The sequence below is a fragment of the Triturus cristatus genome, chromosome 5_1 (genome assembly GCF_964204655.1).
Source record: "Triturus cristatus chromosome 5_1, aTriCri1.1, whole genome shotgun sequence".
NCBI lineage: Eukaryota > Metazoa > Chordata > Amphibia > Caudata > Salamandridae > Triturus > Triturus cristatus.
The window spans coordinates 882541472-882561093 of NC_140587.1; positions in this window are offsets into that span (position 1 = coordinate 882541472).

The window sequence follows — 19622 nt, forward strand, 5'->3', positions numbered from 1 at the left end:
GGTTCATCTACCAGACAGTGCTCACAGAGGGGCGACTAAAGCACAGAAAAAAATGTATTCATTTATCCTGAGTGTGAAGGCACCCGGAAGGTTTAGGTGCCCGCCCGGAGAGGCTAGGGATCCTAGCGCTTCTACAGACTCTGCCGTGCTCCTCTGCACCAGCAGGGCACAGCTTAGAATCTGCCGCTTCTGGTAAGAATAGGTGAGGGGGATGAGGTTGGGGCATGCGGGAGTTGCCGGCAGATTTCCAGGTTATTGAAAGTGATGATTCTGACTGGAGGCAATGGAGACTGACTTTGTCTGTTTGTCTGCACCAGTCTATTTTTCTACCATCTACCGGGCTCACTGTCATGTATCCATTCATCTCTCTTTGTTAGAGGTGCGCAAGCCAATATATTAATTAGCAGGTAGAGCCAGCCGGAGAAGAGCCAAGATTATACGAGCCAGTGGGCGAGACGTGAAAATGATCGTCATGTTAATCATACAGTAAACATGATGTAGATGTGCGATAATGTCTCTTCAGAATTAAAATAAGTGCATTTCTTTAGCGCGTCACCTCAGTACACAAGATTATAGCACTGAATTGAGAGGAAGTTATTAAAAGTGCTTGTTTTAAGCATGAGTTAAAACACTGCCGCTCTTCCTGCCCGACAACAATGCCATTTGTGAACTAAGAGGTGTCAGTTGCCATGCATACCCGAATGTTGCCTAGAGTCTTATTATATTTAGAGTAACATTAAAATCTAGCTTCATTAAACAAGAGAGGTTTTTGTACAGCACGCATCTTGAACGCGCACATTTCAAGATGGAAATAATAAAGATGAACATGGAAGTGCCGGCGGGCAAGAAAACACGAACAAGAGTTGGGGGGGGGGGGCAGGGGAGGTTGAAAAGTCACAGACTGAGGGGGGGGGCGATGGGGTGGGGAGACAGGGAAGGAAATAGTGCTAAGAGTAAAGGGGCCAATAGCCGTGGAAGGATACAAATAATGAATGAGGAGGGACAAACAAGCCTCAAACCAATCGGAAGGCAGCATTTAAGACAAAAGCCAATGGGCAGAGAGTGGGTGGAGCTTCCACGAAGCTTCCACACTACAGTATATACTGCATGCCTCACAAAGCGATGGCAGCCCATTCGCGTTGCAACACTAGGCGAGACCTAAAAAGGTCTAGGAGGAAGGAAAAAAGTTTAAGGAACTTTAGCCAAAAAGAGCCAAGTCCAACAGTTATGTACAAAGGTTTTACACACTGCCTCCACGATAAACCTGACTGCTCATGCCCAGCTAATAACAGGGTGAGCTTGAGTTAATTTAGGAGTGTATCTCCCTTACCCTGACTAGGAAGAAGGGTCCCTACTTGGAAAAAGGTTCAAACTAGAGACCTCAATTTCTAACACTTATCAACACTTATTAGGAAGAAGCATTGGTAGAGCCAATATATATCAAGTTCGAGGGCCACATTTTTTGCAGTTTTTAGCGACTCGCAATTTGTGAGTCACAAAGCTGATGCAAAACAGTCTCTCAGACACTGTGATTCCCAAATGGGTCACAAGGGACCTGCCTCATTAATATTCATGAGGCAGGCCGCAATTTGTGACCCATTAGGAATGGCTGGCACTCACAGAGATGGTGGTCTGCTGGGGTCATTTTTTGAAATGCAACCCATTTTCCTTAAAGGTTACTGACTCGTAAAATGGGGTTGGTACATTTGAAAATGCATTTTACTAATGGGCCATTTGCGACCTGTAACAGGCTTCGTACATTTGGCCCTGAATGGCCATGATATTAGCTTTGACAATTTCTGTTTGTGTTGGCATGTAAACCCATGCTTCAACAAGCATTTGCAAGTATGTCTGACAATGTGGGCCCCAGGGGAGCAAACGCCACAGCCCATCTCCCCCCGGCTACCCCCCATGAGGAACAGGGTCATGGCTGATTTGCATATGGCTGGGTCTGAGCTAGGGTGGCGAAGTGAGCTCAAACACAATTATAGATTCTACCCAGATTTGTGACTAGTGGTGAGTGTCTGAAAAGTTTCAGCCCTCCGTTCATCATCTCCTTGTGTTTTCTTTGTTTGCCCTAAGTTGGCAGGGTATGGCCAGACATGCGTTCCTTGCACACTTTGCCACTAGATTCAAGCTAGCCTGACTGATGAGGTGTTTTACCCTGACACTGGTCCCAGGATGCCTGTTTTCGGTCCAGGGTAAACCTGGCTTGGCACTCTGGGCTGGACTGTTCCCATGAGGAACAGGGTCAAAGCTGATTTGCATATGGCTGGGTATGAACTGGGGTGGTGAAGTGAGCTAAAAAAACACTGATGGATTCAACCCAAATCTGTGACTGGGGGTGAGTGTCTGAAAAGTTTCAGCGCTCCGTTCATCATCTCCTTGTGTTTGTTTTGTTTGGCCTAAGTTGTCAGGGCACACCCAGACATGAGCCCCTTGCTCACTTTGCCACAGGATTCAACCTAGCCTGGCTGATGAGGGGTGTTACCACAAAACTGGTCCCAGGATGCTTGTTTCAGGTCCAGGGAAGTCCTGGCTTGGCAGTTTGGGCTGGACTGTTCCCATAAGGAACAGGGTCAAGACTGATTTGCATATGGCTGCACCTGAACTGGGGGTGCAAAGTGAGCTAATGAATGATGATGGATTCCACACAGATCTGTGACTAGGGGTGAGTGTCTGAAAAGTTTCAGTGCACGGTCCATCTTCTCCTTGAGTTTGCTTTGCTCACCCTAAGTTGGCACGGTATGCCCAGACATGGGTCACTTGCTCACTTTGCCACTAGATTCAATCTAGCCTGGCTGATGAGGGGTGTTACCCTGAAACCGGTCCCAGGATGCCTGTTTTCGGTCCAAGGAAGACCTAGCTTGGCAGTCCGGGCTGTACTGTTCCCATAAGAAACAGGGTCATGGCTGATTTGCATATGGCTGGGTCTGAGTTAGGGTGGCGAAGTGAGCTCAAAAACAATGATGGATTCTACCCAGATTTGTGACTGGGGGTGAGTGTCTGAAAATGTTTATCCCTTCGCTTCATCATCTCCCTGTGTTTTCTTTGTTTGCCATTGCTCATTTTGCCACTGGATTCAAGCTAGCCTGGCAGATGAGGGGTGTTCCCCGAAACAGTTCGCAGGATGCTTGTTTCTGGGCTAGGGAAGACCTGGCATGGCAGTTCTGGCTGGACTGTTCCTATGAGAAACAGGGTCAAGACTAATTTGGATATGCCTGGGTCTGAACTGGGGTGGCGAAGTGAGCCAAAGAACAATGATGAATACAACCCAGATCTGTGACTGGAGGTGAGTGTCTGAAAAGTTTCATCGCTCTGTCCATCATCTCCTTGTGTTTGCTTTTTATCATAAATTTTAAACTGCTTTTCTATCTTCAATATTCATCTTTACTTCAGAAATGTTTTTTAAACCTGTACTTTCAAAGATGATTGCTCACTGAAAATAACATACCTATTGGATGTATTTTAGAAGATGTTTAGTCAATATAATGTGCTTTGTAAACATTGTTATGGTTTTAATTGATTAAAGCAATAAAGTTGAAAGTAAAGTAAATTAAACATGGTCTTTGTACTAAACACACACAAGACTCATCAGTGCAATTAGAAATTCAAGTTGTCTTATAAAGTTGGTACAGTACAAGATTAACTTTTTTCTTTGCATATTTTTAAGTTCTTTTCATCCAAAAATGTCACATTTTGTTAAGAGACCTACGAACTTCCCCATGGCTGAAATAACAAAACAACACAGTATTAGTTACAGGCTTAACAGATAAAGCATCTAAGGTTCATAAGCACTTAAGCAACTGAAAGAACACACATCTGCAACAACGATAAACCAGGTCAGCTGCCATTTATAAGACTTGTTGTCTACTCAGAATTGCAGTTATGGCCACTGATGAGATGTATGAAATGCCCTTGATGATTGATGGTGAAAGCAGATGCCATATCCATTTTTGGTACAGCGGTTCATCCAAATAAAGTCAAAACTGAGCCCTAGGAGGCCAGTGGTCCACTCCCCATTTGGTGGCAAATCGCATTGGAGAGAGAAGCAGTAAGCCCTAATAAGCCACTGTGACCCACCAGGCTGGGTATCCTTAGTGATCTACTCAATGTATGAGATGGACTATAAGGATCCCGCATTAGATACATGTCTAGAATAAGGTCCTGCTATGTGCTTCTGCAGCTCCCAACTGATTGGGCCCTTTGACATTTCCTTGTGGTTGAGAGAATGTTGTCATAGAGCTCTTGCCAGATTACTGATGACAAATAGGCCTTTGCATGTGCTGCCATGAGCCATAGGGCCTGGCTCTCCGAGTGCACCTCATCACCTAGTGAGTTTAGGTAATTGATAAAATATGACTGTGCTAACTGGGGGATTGATATAGAAAGCATATAGTTTTAAGCTGTTGAAACGGCAAGCCTGAAATAGATTAGGTCTTGATGTAATGCTACAGTTCCAAGGAGATCAAGCGATCCACACCCCTAGAGGTCTCGTCACTTTAACTGCATGGTGACATGACTCCCTTAACCAAAATAACACCCCTGTAACTATTTTGTAAAGATTTACCTTTTCAGGTACCTTCATTTTGTATCCAAGCTTATGCCTTATTGCCTCGTGAAATTCTGGCACAGTTAACAGTATGATATCTTGTGCAGCTACTCTAGAGTGATGACCGTTGAAAGTGGTTGCTGTAACCTGCCAAACCACCACCTTCTGTAATCCCTTACTGTCCCTCTTGACTCTCTAGCAACCCTCTTGGCCTTTTCTATGTTTATAAATGCCTAGTGATGTTTGCTGCATCTCAGGTAGTCTTTTAGGTCTTCCTAAGGTCTCGCTCTCATGGTGTCCACTTTTTCCACTTTCAAAACCCCAAAATGGCAGACAGTGACTTCACTGGAGCCAATGTAGATAGTTGTTGTTACCAGGTGACATTAGAGTGTATCACTTCTTAATATTAAGTTCAGTGAATTAATGGAACTTTCTGTGTGGGGCAGCTAGGTAGCCATCAAACAACCTAAGCTAGGACTACACAGTGATTCCCCCAGGCTAATTTCCCACTCACTTAAGCAGTATTTATACATGTTTACAGTGAGCAATCTCCTTTTTTTAAATAATTCAAAATAAAATTTCAGAATAGTGTGAGAATTTAAGGCAAAGAAACATTACAAGCTGGTATTGAAGATGTGAATATTACTTTCTAGAAGCACTAAATTAAGTAAAATCATGAATATACTTGTTGCTAAATAAATTTCTCACACTGGATATATGAAGTAGACAGGGTGAAGCAGTAAATCACAAGTGGTTTGGCTCAGCATAAATCTGGAGTAAGGCAGCACAGCGTAATCTGATATGTTGCATCCCACAAGGTTCATCCCTCAGCCCCACCGTCTTCAACACCTACATGTCTCCTCTAGCCGACATTGTCAGAACCCAAAATCTCAACATCCTATCCAACGCTGACAATACCCAGCTCATACTCTCACTCTCAGCAGACCCCGCTACCACTAAGACTAACTTCCGCAACTGCATGAAGAACGTCTCTGACTGGATGAAGGCCAACTGTCTGAAGCTCAACACTGACAAGACCGAAGTGCTGATCTTTGACAACCATGCCTACCCCTGGAATGTAACCCAGTGGTTTGCCCAACTTGGACCCACTCCCTCTCCAAAAGACCACACCCACAACCTCTGCATCATCATGGATAGCAAACTCCTGATGAAACAACAGATCAGCTCAGTCTCCTCCACCTTTGTTATCACCCTCCACATGCTCCAAAGAATGGCTCCCCGTCACCACAAGAAAAACAGTCATGCAAGCCCTAATCACCAGCCGACTGGACTGTGGCAATGAACTGTACACAGGAACTGCCACTGAACCCATGAGAAGACTCCAGATTATACAGATCTCAGAGGCCAGACTTACCCTCAACCTGCCCAAATGGACCCACATCATTCTACACCTTAGAAATATCCACTGGCTCCCCATCCAGAAAAGATGCCAATTCAAGATACTGACACATGCCTGAAATGCACTCCATGACCAAGGACCAGCATACATGTACCACTGCCTGAACTTCCACCAACCAACCTGAGACCTTCACTCTGCCTCCCTCACCCTCGCACAGATGCTGCACATTCAACCGTAGCCATAGCAGTGGATGTTCCTTCTCCTTCCTCGCCGCCAAATCCTGGAATGGCCTACCCCTCCACCTCTGAGCATCATCATCGATGGCAGACTTTAGGAAGAGACTCAAGACCTGGATTTTCAACTGAGAGCAGCAACATAGTACCTGGATACCCTCACCGGAGATCAACTGTGCTTTACATATACTGATTTATAGATTGACTCTTTCCTGGGAAGACGTTCCATGGGCGTTTCGTTGGTGTTCCCATGCATCTCCCATGGTTTTCAGTGCGTTCCCAGATCTACTAGAATTGGTAGACCTGGGAATGCACAAAAAACATGTTTTCTCAAGTGAGGTATAAGATAAATATCTCCTCATTACTTCCTCGTTCTATATGTGCTACATTCAGCAGACAAAGAAAGAGGATTATGCATATCAGAATTGCTTTTATGCAGGAAGGGGTTCATCCAGCACAAAACAAACCTGCTTGCAACGCAGGCACCCTTGCACTATGGTGCAAGGTTGCCTGCGTTGGTGCTAATCTAACAAAAGGGCGCCAGCGCAGGAGAAAAAGCAGAAATGTTCCATATTTCCCTAAATACAGCGCATTCCTGCCCTTTCCCTATCACGAAGGGCAGCAAGGTGACTTGCTGCGCTGCACTGTGTGACATTCCAGTAAATAGGAGCCTAAATATGTGTCTCCTTAGATGTGACTCAATAAAATACAACCATGCCCAGCCATTACATACACACATATTGGTTCATAAAGGTACCTTTAACGTTTGAGTAAGTTTAGACTTTTGAGTAAGTTTACTACATTTTGGTTTTCACAAACTGCACTTTGGCAATATTTTAAAATTTGTAGTAAGTCCAGCACAACACATGGCCAATCTCTTGTACTCCAACACCATCCCATAGAAAACAAAGGCGGTAGGGACTTACCTAAAAAATGCAGGTCATTACAAAGGTACAGTTTGAGACTAGCTCTTAGCAGTACGTTTTGTAGGAGTACTACTGTAGTAGTGCACTTTGTGAGTCAGGCCCATAAGAAACGCGGTTTTATTAACAAAATAATAATGCAACTTTGAGCGTGTTGTTCTGCTGCCTAAAAGTAAGTTACGTTACTCTAAGACAACAAAACAATACTTACAAGAATGCACATTTTTGAGAAAAAAAACATTCTAGTAACTCAAATGCGTATGATTTGCTGGCAGTCGACCAGTCATTTTCAGAGCTCGTGTTTTCATATTGCTGCTGGGAGGGGAATTCAGGGCAAAAGGTTATGGATCCGTTCTAGAAAGATAGCCACATAACTCTCCCAGCCAGCAGCAAAAAATGCTGCATGGACTCCGATCGTTTATTTCCCGGCCTGCTGAAAACCCGCACAGTATTAGCAATATACTCTAGCGAGGCTTTTCTTTCTAACCTTACCTGGCGCGCCTTATTAAGCACAGTGGCCAGGTTACAACAATAAACATGGACTTGGAAAAGGCAATTTACTGCTCCTATCTTTCACCATTATATTCCCAGACACGACAAGAGCGTCCCATTTTGCAGACATCATTGCTGACATAAATTTCATATTTTCAAAGGACCGCAGCACATTTCGATTGCGTGAAGCCATCGCGTGTCGTGTGAAATCCATCTTTCTGATTAAAAGCTTTCAGCCTTAAACCAAGCGCAAATGGATGTTTATTTTCAGCAGCAGCCTATGTTTGATATTTAAGCCATGTGTTTCGTCTCTAACCCATAAACCTTGATTTGAATGCTGTAATTGATGAGATGATTAAATGTGTGAAAGTCAGGCGCGGCTAATACAATTATTTGACAGAGGCTCAGAGACAGCTCAGCTGTTCATTGCAGTCTTTTGCAGTAATAAGATTACCGCGTGCGCCGTGAATCCAAATAGCCAAACCATTAGTGTTACATAATGTAATTAACTTCCGGTTAAGCAGTGTATCAAAAAGACAAATTGTGTGTCACGGCCCTCTCAACCCAGGTTGGAAGTTCTGTAAATTATTGAATTTGAGTGTTCGTCCGAGCTCAAGTGCTTCCGACAGGCTAACAGGCTTTAGGGCACAGAGGTGGGTAATGGTTTGGCCCAGTTTGTGAAATGAGTTACCAAAGCATTGAAGTGTTATTTTAACTGTCTTTTATGCATATATTTGTGTATTTAGAAAAAGCAACAGGAAAACACGTATATTCGTTTGCAGTTTATTTTTAGTTTACCCCGCTACACCTTTTTATTCTTTAATATCAAAAATGCATTTTAAATGATGCGTTCATTCGTTTATTGATTTGTCTAGTTATTGTGTTTTCTGTAGCGGTTATTAGGAGCAGTTGCTTCTGTTCATAACAGAAACTTGAGAATGCTCATTTGCATTTTCAGGGTACAGGCTGGTGTTTATAAGGTATAGATATTGTGGGCGTAGATTTCACGGTCAGTGTCGGACTGGCTTAATGGTCACCAGGGATCATATTATACAAGTGTCCCATGGGCGCAACGGTAGTTTGCGCCCACTTTGCGCACCCCTGGGAAACATTGGTATCATAGAAGGAGCTGCAGACACTTGTGTGGCCCCTTTTGTAATACCGCTAATGCACATAAAGCGCCAGCGCTATCTTTCAACGGCGGTCCCTCACACCCCCACGCAAATGCGGGAATCCCTTTGCCTCTGCGCCTGCGCTATATTACAGACGCAGAGGCAAAGAAGCTCCCAGGAGGCGCACTGACAATGCACCACCTAAAAGTTTGTGCACTTTCGATACGCCCCCTGGAGAGGGTAAAAGGGGTCCAATGGACCCCCAGACATACCCTTCCAGGTGGGTGCAGTTACTGATTGCATCCACCTGCAAGGGGGTCTCTATTCCCCCATCAAAGTGCAGTCAGGTTGGCGCCTGCACTGTGAAAACATGGAGTGGCTATAAAGCAGCTGCTCCATTTTTCACATGAATGTGCTGCCCTGGAGGCAGCACGAGTTCGCGATTGCCCTGACGTAGCGCATTTATCATTATGGGGTGCATTTTCTGTCATTGCACTGGGCGCACTTTTTAAATGGTGCGTCCAGCGCAATGAAGGCAAATGCACCCCATGTATAATACGGCTCCAGGTGTTTCTGTGTGCTGGCATGGTGGGAGCCGATTTAACTTCTCGTGGGGGCCATTTTGCTGCGGCGGCCTACCTGCTAGCCACAGCCCCACTTGAAAAACAATGCAAAAACAAATGGTTTTTAAGTACACTTTAAGCATGCTTCAAAACCATTTGTTTTTGCATTGTTTATTTAGAAGTGTTACATATAGGAATGTCCTATTACTTACCGGTAATCTTCATTACTCCTGGTCCCGTAGTCCTCGTCCCATTCCTAACAAGTGGAGATTACTATCTCCGCAACAGAAAAAAAGAACAGGAGCATGCTGGGATACCTAACCCACTCCCTCCTGCTGGGAGTACATAAGCGGTACCAACCCAGCATGCAGCCTGAAAATACCAAGCCAACAACGGAAAGGCCGGCCGCCAGGGAGGGAGGGAGGGAAGTAAGGAATGGGACGAGGACTACGGGACCAGGAGTAATGAAGATTACCGGTAAGTAATAGGACATTACCCCCAGGTCCCTCCTTTCTCGTCCCATTCCTAACAAGTGGAGAATACCAAAGCAGAGAACCCGGCCTTCCGGAACCCAACCAAAGCCAGGGGCACCAGACCGAGAAAAAACGGCACCCAACAGAAGCAGAAGGGAGCCCACAAGAAAACGCAGGCAGGAGCACACAACCAGCCACACCCCCAACCAAGCCAACAGAGCCGAGACCCCAAAACAAGCAGGGGACGTTCAAGAAAGGACCGCAAACGAGCACAAGACCCCCCAGGCAAGCCCGAAGGAGACCCCGCATCCAGACGCAAGTCCCAAGGGAACCCCCAGAGGGGCAGAAAGAGAAACCACCCCCGAACCACCAGGGAAAGGGAGCTCCGGAGAAGCTGAAGCGCCCCAACGGAGCAACCGAGCCAGGAAGGGCAAACAACCAGGGTGAAAAACCACCAAGGGAGAAGCCCACAGCCCCAGGCACCACCAAGCAGCCGCCCCAACAGGGACAAAACAGTACATCCCGGCCCAACGCTCAAGAGCGCACGAGATCAGGCTGCACAGGGAGACAGGCCAAAGGCCCAGGAAGGAACACAGCAGGGCAAGACAGAGAGCGAACCCCCCAGAGCAGGGAAGAAGGCGACCCACAGCCAGACCAACCCACAAAATACCACACCAAGAGGCGAGGGGAAGGAAGAGGAGAACGAAGAGGCACGCCAAACCCAGAGAAACACCGAACGCGACCAACCACAGGACCAACCACAACACACCAGGGGAAGCCACCCGCAGAGCCGCAAAGACCGAAGAGGGAGGAACCAGACAAGAAAACAGGCACCGACCCAGAGCAACAGCCAGGAAGAAAGGGGCCAAGGAACCCAGACAAGGCCCCCCCCCAAATACCGACCAACAGCCAACAACCGCGGCAAAAAGGAACCGGAGGCACAGAAAACCCACAGAAGGCCCAGGCCAAAAGGCAGGAAAGACAAGCCGCCAACCCCAGCAGAGACACCGGACTGCCGCAGCCAAGGCCGCCACACAGAGAGAAGAAAACCCAGGCACAGGAACCAGCCAGAGGCCAGGACCGAGGCAACCAAAAGCAGGAGACACAGGGACACAAACCCAGGAACCCACCTAAGCAAGGCTAGGGAGAGCAACAAGCGCCACCCAAAGCAGACTCCACACACGGCCAGTGAACAGCCAAGAGAGAACAACCAAGGGCCGAACACAGAACCGGGGAAACAAACCCCAGAACCGGGAAGGAGGAACCCCCACCAACCAAGAGCCGACCCACAGGTCAGCAGGACACCAAGGAACCACCCAAGGCGAACCCCAAGAAGGGCAAAACAGGAAGGACTAACAAGGAGGCCAACAGCCCAACAACGCAGGAAGCCCAGAAAGACCCAAGAAGCCAACCGGACAACCTACAAGCCAGCCAGCGCGGATGACCCCAATACGAAGCATCAGAACCCGAAAGGAGAGGCAAAGGGTCAACCGACCCAACCCCAAAAACCCCAACCAAGAAGGGGCCCAGGGACCGGCACCAAAGCAAGCCAAGCCACCAAGAGAGGAGAAGCAGTAGGGGAACAGAGAGGGAGTCCGGCAAGCCACAATCGGCAACCAACACAAAGGCCACAGTGCACCAGCCAGGCGTAAAGGAGCAGCACAGGAAAGGACACAGGACCAACCCAGCACCCAGACCAACAGGGCCAGAACCACCGTCCAGCAAGAGGCCAAAAAAGAGGCCCAAAAGCACCAGAGAACGAGCGGCCAGGCAAGAACCCAGGCTGGGACCCAGGCAGGGACCCCGGAAAGGGAGGCCAAAAACAAGGACCGTAAGGGAGCAAACGCCACAGAGGCAGAGCTGAGGCCCCAGCAGCACCTCAGAACATCCCAGGCACCCCAAAACCAAAGGAGAGGAGCCCGGAGAAACCAAAGGCGCACAACCCCCGGGGGGAGCGGGAACATACCCAAAAAGGGAAGAACAAACCACGCAGAGCCAGCAAGAGCAACGGCCAGAGACACCACAGGCCGAAAGCAGGCCGCGCGGGAGCGGGAAACGCACAAGCCCAAGGACAGGCCCACATGGGGAAACCACAGCCCCAGGGCCCAGGCAAAGCCAACCACCAGCACAAGGCCGGAAAAGGGAAATGGGGACGCAGCAACGCAGCCCACACACCAGGGGAGGCCGACACCAGACCACAACCGTCAGCCCCACCAACAAATCCACCGGCCAATCCCAAGAGAAGGCACGGCGAGGAGGACACCGGGAACGGCACCCACAAGCAGGAAAGAAGGGCACAGGGCAGCCCGAACCCACAGACAGGGAGGGGCACAGAAGCAGCATACCCAAGAAACCAAGTTGCCACCCAGGCTGAAGCCAAGGAAGACCCACAACACCCAGCCACCACAGGAGGCAAAAAGAGCGGCAGCGAGAGGCAAATGACCCCAAGCCACAAAGAAGAGACACAAGGGGAAAAGGAAACCACAGCAGGAAACCAAACCCCACCAGCCAACCCAGCGCAACACAACACAGCACCAGGCAAGAGGCAAGCATCAACACCAGCCAGAAAGCCCACCAGGGGCCCCACCAGGACAGCCCCGGAGCCAACAGCCAACCAAGGCCAAGGCCTAACAGGACAGTGGGAGGGTACAACAGCCCCCCCCGGGAACCCAAGAAACAGGGAGTCCAGAAGCACCAAGGACCCCGACGCAGGATGCAAGAAGCAACCCAGCCAAACCCAAGCAGGGGCCAGGCGCAAGAGCAGAGGAGCCGCAGACGGGGGAATAACGGGGGGCCGCAGGCCCAACTCCCTGACCCACAACCAGCACGAACCTCACCCACAGGGAACCCGCCGGGGAAGGAGCCCACTAACCCAGGCAGGAGGGCACACCGGAGGGCAGGAGAGGAGCGATCGCAAGGGCACCGGCGCGCCCAGCCGCAACACCTAGACATGACCAGGCGTCAGCAGGGAGGAAAGGCCACAGGCCAGGAAACCCCACACAGCGAAGCCCAGAGCACCGGCCAGGCACAGGGGGGCAGAAAGAAACAAGGCACCCTGAGCACGGGCCACGCCAACACCCCCGGAAGGACGCAAGAAGTGCCCAGCACCAGGAGCCGCGGGCAGGCACCCAGACAGGCACGCACCAGGCCCGAATCCACAAGAACAGGCAGGAACCAACAGGGCAGACAGGCAGTAGGCGGAAGAAGCCGGGCAACAGGCAACCAAGGCGGACATCCAACCAGGCCCCAACCAGGGGGAACAGAAGCACGCAGGGCAGGAAGGCTGGAAGCCCACAGGCCAGAGGAACGAACCAGGCCGAACCCCACCCAAAAACAAAAAAGCCCAGGAGAGCAGAAGTGTGCACAGGGGAACGGGCGGACGGCCACAGCACCCGCCAGCCCCGGCACACCCCCAGCAGTGGAAAACAGGGAGCCAAGGCCGCAGGCCAGCACAGCAGAAGAGCACAGGGAAGAAAGAAACGCGGTACCCACCAGGGGGACAGGCCAACACCACCAAACAGAGACTGTCCCCCAACCCCCCGCCCAGACGCCATGCAGCAACAAGCGCCGAGCAAGTGGAAAACAAGGAGGCCAGGGAACCCACAACCGGAGGCGGAAGCCCCCCCCTGCAGCACCAGGAAGCAAGGCAGAGACACAGCGCAGAAAGCCACGCAACGCCCCCAACCCAGCAAGCAGGAACAGGGAGCGCCACAAGCCAGCACGGACAGTTCCCAACAGGAATCAACCAGCAGACGGAGAGACCAGAGGATGCCGGGTCCCAGAGCACCAGAAAGCGCCAGCAGCAAGCAAGGAGAGAATACCACTGAAGCAGCCGAGCAGGTCCCCCAGCCAAGACCGCCGAAGCAGCCCACTGCGCACAGCCAGACCCAGCAGGCAAAGCACAGACCACAGAGCCAGAGGAACATGTAAGTGAAGAAAAGCGGAACCGCTATGCGGTACTCACCACAGGGGCAGGAAGAGCACACCAAAAGCGCCCTGCCCCCAAGATCCAGCCCAGGCGCCCTCCAAGACACCAGCGGCGGGCGAGGATGAGGGCTGCAGCAACCGGCCAGACACTGACCCCCATCAAGGTCCGCCCCTGCACCAACATCAAGAACAGCAGGGGCAACAGGGAGGAAAGAAGGCGAGCAGCACACCAACAAGCCAGGCAAGGAGACCAGGAGCACCGCCCAGCGCAGCCCCTGGACCCCAATAACAGCCACATCAGCGCGTCTTCCAGCCTGGCCAAGCCGCAGGAAGACACGCGCTGTAACCCGGAAGAAACCCGGAGATCCGGTGCCCCAGCCACAAAGGGCCGGGCGCCAATCAATGCGACTCCCAGAAAGCCCGGCAGGCCAGGAGACGCAGAACAGGATGTCGAGGACAGCCCAGCAGCTCGACGAGACATCCATGAAAGAAACACACAGGTAAGGTAGCAACACGTCCCATTCTGTCGGAAGACAGAAAAAAAGAACAGGCTGCATGCTGGGCTGGTACCGCTTATGTACTCCCAGCGGGAGGAAGGGGGTTAGGTATCCCAGCATGCTCCTGTTCTTTTTTTCTGTCGCGGAGATAGTAATCTCCACTTGTTAGGAATGGGACAAGGACGGAGGGACCAGGGGGTAATGTGGCTGATACTGATCACCAGCAATAAAATTTGCATCCACACCGTGAAACCTGCTCCCATCCTGCCAGCCCACCAAACACTCAGTGGCCAGTCCATCTCCATTCACTGTAAATAATTCTGCATATTAATTAACTTTAAAGAGTTGCAAAGCAATGTTTCTATAGTATTATGTACAACAAGAAACTTTAGATTTGCATCATTGTGGACTGGGGCTTATTCATGTTTTCAGTTAGCACATTTTTAATGTGTGTGGTTTCAGATTCAGATTAAAAAAACTTCCTTCAGTTTTCACTACTAACATAGCATACAGGAAGTAAAAAGACTGTTCATTACAAGAAAAATAAAAACGCTAAAAGCAGGATAAAAGACACACCTGCATATTTACAAGTAAGTGGCGGAGTGCGGCTTTAGCCTCCTTGGCTTAAAGCAGCGCTCCGCCACTTTTAAAACGCAGGGTAAAATTAGCACCCACATCATTCTTCCACCTTCATGTGGCGGATTTCAATGGTAGAGTACCTAGTCAGTTTAATACATATATGATCTTAGTCAGTGGTGGGGTAACAATGTCCAGAAATGGTCCAAAACATGGTGAAATGTTAAATTCAAAAAACATATTGGTCAAGTGACTATTGGGGCCATTCACAATGTCAAAAAGTATGTTACGTGCACAACCTGAAGTGTAGGCAATTTCTACTAAATAGTTCTGTTTGTGATGTGCTCACTGGGTAACGTTCTCTGGTCCCGAACGTGGATACAAATAAAGAATATTCACACACCCATCCATGGGCATGTCACCCTTGGCACAATCCAGATCCTGAATAGGGTTTATCAAGTCTCAAAAATAAAACAAATTAATCCACTGTTTTCTTCATGAATATTTTTTATATACGCTTTTTGTCTTGAATTCAGACGAAATATACATCACAATGTTCATGAAAAAATCAGAATTTGTTGCAAAATAATCCAAAATATATTGATATATTATTTTCTGTGTTTCAGAATCCCAATGCATTTGGGCTCTAGGCCCTTCATCAGGGGTGAAATCTATAAAGTAAACAATCATAAAACACCATGAGTTGGCCGTCCAAGCGAAACAATATTTAAATGTTACATAATCATGTATAACCCATGCTGACGATAAGGGTGATGACCAGTAAGGTCTGATGATAATGTGTTCATGGAAAATTCAAAATGTTTAGATAAGTGAAAGGAGTACGCATATATAGGTGGTGCTCAACTGGTGTCCCAATAAATTAACGTAATAAAGTGCCTGAAAATTTAGATAGTGAGGAGGTAACAAACATAAGCACACATTAATAAGGTAACAAGCGTGATGGAGATAAAGCCAAGATGCAAAGGTTACGCGATCATTGTTTAGCCGTAGTGAAAACGAACAAGTGAACTATGTCATGCGCGTGAGTTGACAATGTGTTGATCTCTGTGCTAAATATAGCTGAGATGCAGTAAAAACACGGTTAATATGTGCCCGTAATAAAAACACACAGATAAACTGTGTCATGCACGTTGGTTAACAATCAATTGGTATCTGTGCTCTCCAGTTTTTAAAAAGGTGAGACGCCACCACCAATTGGAATGTCGGCGATAAGTAAATAACGAGGAACGAACGTGAAGCTTCAATGAACCGGGTTCCCCAGAAATGAGGTGAATCCGGATATTTCCAGGGATTAATGCTCACAGTGAAAAAACGAGTTAAGGGATCCATTGTGGTCATCGGAACAGAAAGTTTGTAATGAAAATCGATGTTCATGTGTTTCTCAGCAGATAAGGTCTCACAACACAAAAAACAGACTCAAACTGAAGTGTAAGAAGATTATAGCGGCCATTTGGAGTGGTTAGTCGGTCAGACGAATTGCCTGGGAGGTAAAGGTGTTAATCACGAGTTGGAAGGAAACTGTGGAATATAACGAGATAATGAGAAAGTAGTGCCAAAGAATAATTTTAGTTGTAATGATTAAACTTGAAGAGAGTGCAGTGATCGGTATTGATCACGTGTAAATAAATTTATAATGTCCAACTCGGACGATTTGAAAAGAACGGAATTATAACGGCGATCGTCCTAAGGTGTAAAATAGAAATGATATGGTTAAAAAACCTAAGGTGGTCAGCCACATGTTAATAAAGGGGTCATAGGAAACAATGGTCAAAAATCATATGTGGGAAAAGAGATACCAAAAAGCAGCCATATTGTAATGTGCACCCGAGGATGTGGGACAATAACATTACATGATGTCAAAACAGTTAAACTCATGAAACATATGTGCTAGGAGATTTATAGGAAATGGTGGAAATATGGTAATATATGATATATGCAAAAAGACGATTATGTAATCTGTGAGTCCATAATGGTATGGCAATGTTCAAGTTGTTACAGTCAATCAATCCAACAGTTCATGTGAGTACAGCTGAAAGATAACACTGAAATTCCATCCTTACATTCATCCCATGTGGTTTAAGCGCGTCTAAATGCCTGATCCAGTAGTTTTCTCTGTGTAATAAGTGATTATGGTTGTCTCTGCCCTCTTGTTTTTCAATCACTTCAAGAACCTGGAATTTGAGTTGGCTGATGTTGGGATTCTATTCTAGAAAATGACATGTCACTGTTGATTTCATGTTTCTCGTTCTGATGTTACTTTTGTGTTCATTAACTCTCACTTTAACTTCTCGTTCAGTGATTCCAACATTAACTTTCCCACATGGAAATTTCAACAGGTATATAACATTCATAGTGTCACATGTGGCAGTGACCTTCAACTCAATTTTAGTTCCCTTTCTGGGGTGAGTAATTGTCGGCCCTAGTATTATGCTGTGACAATTTTTACAGTTGTGGCACGGTAGAGTTCTTTTGAATTCAGATGGTTCCAAATGTTCAGTGGAACTTTTCAAAATTTCTCATAGATTTTAGCTTCTCTTGTATGCAAAAATAGGTTTTTCGCTGAACAATTGTTTGAAATCAGGTTCCAACTCTAAGATCGGCCAGTGACATTTGATTATGCACTTATATGGACCACTCATCATTGAAAATTTCAACACAATAACCATACGGTTTTGAACTGGTTTGATTTTGGTTATAAGCAGTTTGCTGCGAGTTTTCATCTGGCATCGATGTTTCGCTTGGTCCAAAGCAGTTTCAGGGTAACCGCGTTCTTTAAATCTCATGAGCATGTCCTCCATGCACTTGTTAGAAGTCTCCGGGTTAGAAACTATTGTTTTGACTCGCAGAAGCTGAGAATACAGGAAGTTATGTTTTAATGATGGTTGGTGAAAACTATCAAAATGAAGAGTTATGTTTCTGTCCGTTTTCTTTCTGAAAATGTCAGTCTCCAATCCATGTTGTGTTTTCATGATTCTAACATCAAAAAAGGTGATATATCAATGGTCTTTCCATTTAAAATAACTTTGATATAAAGTGAAATGAAGAATCTCCATTAGAAAAAATTGTAAACCTGTATCCAAATTGGTTTCGAGAAGTGTTTGTTCGATGGCTTCAATTCCTGATTTGTGAGAGATCGAAGTGTACAAAGAATTGACGTCTATTGTGCATAGTAGTATTATTTCATCTTCCATGAATGAAATTTGCTGAATCTTAGTCACAAACTCCGTCATGTCCCTGATGTGAATATTCATTTTAGTCACATTTGGTTGGAGATATTTGTCTGAAAATTTCCCGATGTGTTCATGCATGCTCCCTCTGGTTGATACTTTTGGTCGAAATGGTGGATTATTTAAGTCTTTATGTATTTTAGGTAGCATGTATATAGATGGACTTTTGGGATTGTTATGTATGAGATAAATTTTGACTCTTTCATTGATCACACCCTTCTCCACCGCGTTGTTGACAATGTTTTTTAATAGATTAAAAAATTGTTCAGTGGGGTTAGAATCAAGTTTTGCATAAGTGTATTTATCATTGATATGAGTCTCAACTTGGGTTTCTTAATGAATAGTATTTAAGACCACTAAGGCTCCTCCTTTGTTGACTTTTTGACACAAGATCGCTGGGTTCCTTGCAATTTTTAACAATGCCCCAAATTTTATGTTGGTTATATTCATTCTTTTTTACTTCTTTCTAAAATTGAGTTTGTAAAGATCTTGTTTGACCAGATTTTCAAAACTGTCAAAACTTTTATGGCCGACAGTTGGCATGTAGGTACTCCTTGGTTTTAAACCCAGTAATGGATCTTGATCCGAATCTTGGCTATCTTCTACGACGTTTTCAAAGAAATGTCTCAGCCGTAGGTTTCTCATGAGTTTAAAAGACTTATCTTCAATTCCAAGCAGTTGATGTAGCTTGGTGGAAAGAAAGAGGTACCTTTCTGTAAAGTGTTTAATTCAAATTCATTGAGACGATAATCCGAGATGTTAATCGCAAGATTCTTTTCTAATCTGTCTTCTTCCCTTTGTTCTTCTTCTCAGTGGAGGTGATGCTCCGGGTTTGAGAGGACTCCTTCTCCTTTTCTTTTTCTTTGACCCCTCCGGGGTCGTCTTTGTCTCCTTGGCTGGACTCTAAAAAAGAGACACCAGATGTTTGAGGGGATTCACTAGGTTGAGTAGGTGCTTCGAGTCTTCTTCGTGGTAGGTTAGATGTGTCACTCTCAGAGGATGAAGTATCTGTGTTGGTTTATTCTGCCGTCTCCTTGCGTAAACGTCCGCCCAACTATACACCTCTCCTAGTTTATAATCCACTGTGTCTCTACGGAATTTCCTGATCTTTCTTTCATTAATTTCCTGGGAATGTTTAGCAAGTTGGTTATTGATATCTTCCAGTACTTTGGACCATTCTTCCGTGGACAAAGAGTTAGGGAGCTCGGTTTTGAAGCTTGTTATTTCCTAGGATAACTCTACTAAATAGTACTGTTTGTGATGTGCTCACTGGGTAACGTTCTCCAGTTCTGAACGTGGATACAAATAAAGAATAGTCCCACACCCATCCATGGGCATGTCACCCTTAGCACAATCCAGACCCTGGATAGGGTTTATCAGGTTTTAAAAATAAAATGAATTAATCCACCGTTTTCTTCATGAATATTTTTTTAGATATGTTGTTCGTCTTGAATTCAGATGAAATATACGTAATTGTAATTGTAAGTAACATTTCTATAGCGCGGCTGCCACCCAACGGGTATCCTGGCGCTGGGATTACCACTAAAGGGACACTGTGCGTAATTGAGAAAGGTCTAGTCGAAGGGGCGAAGAATTAATTACTAGGAACAAGTCTGGTTTTCAGTTCCTTCCTAAACCGCAGAAGAGTAATAATCTGTCTGATCTC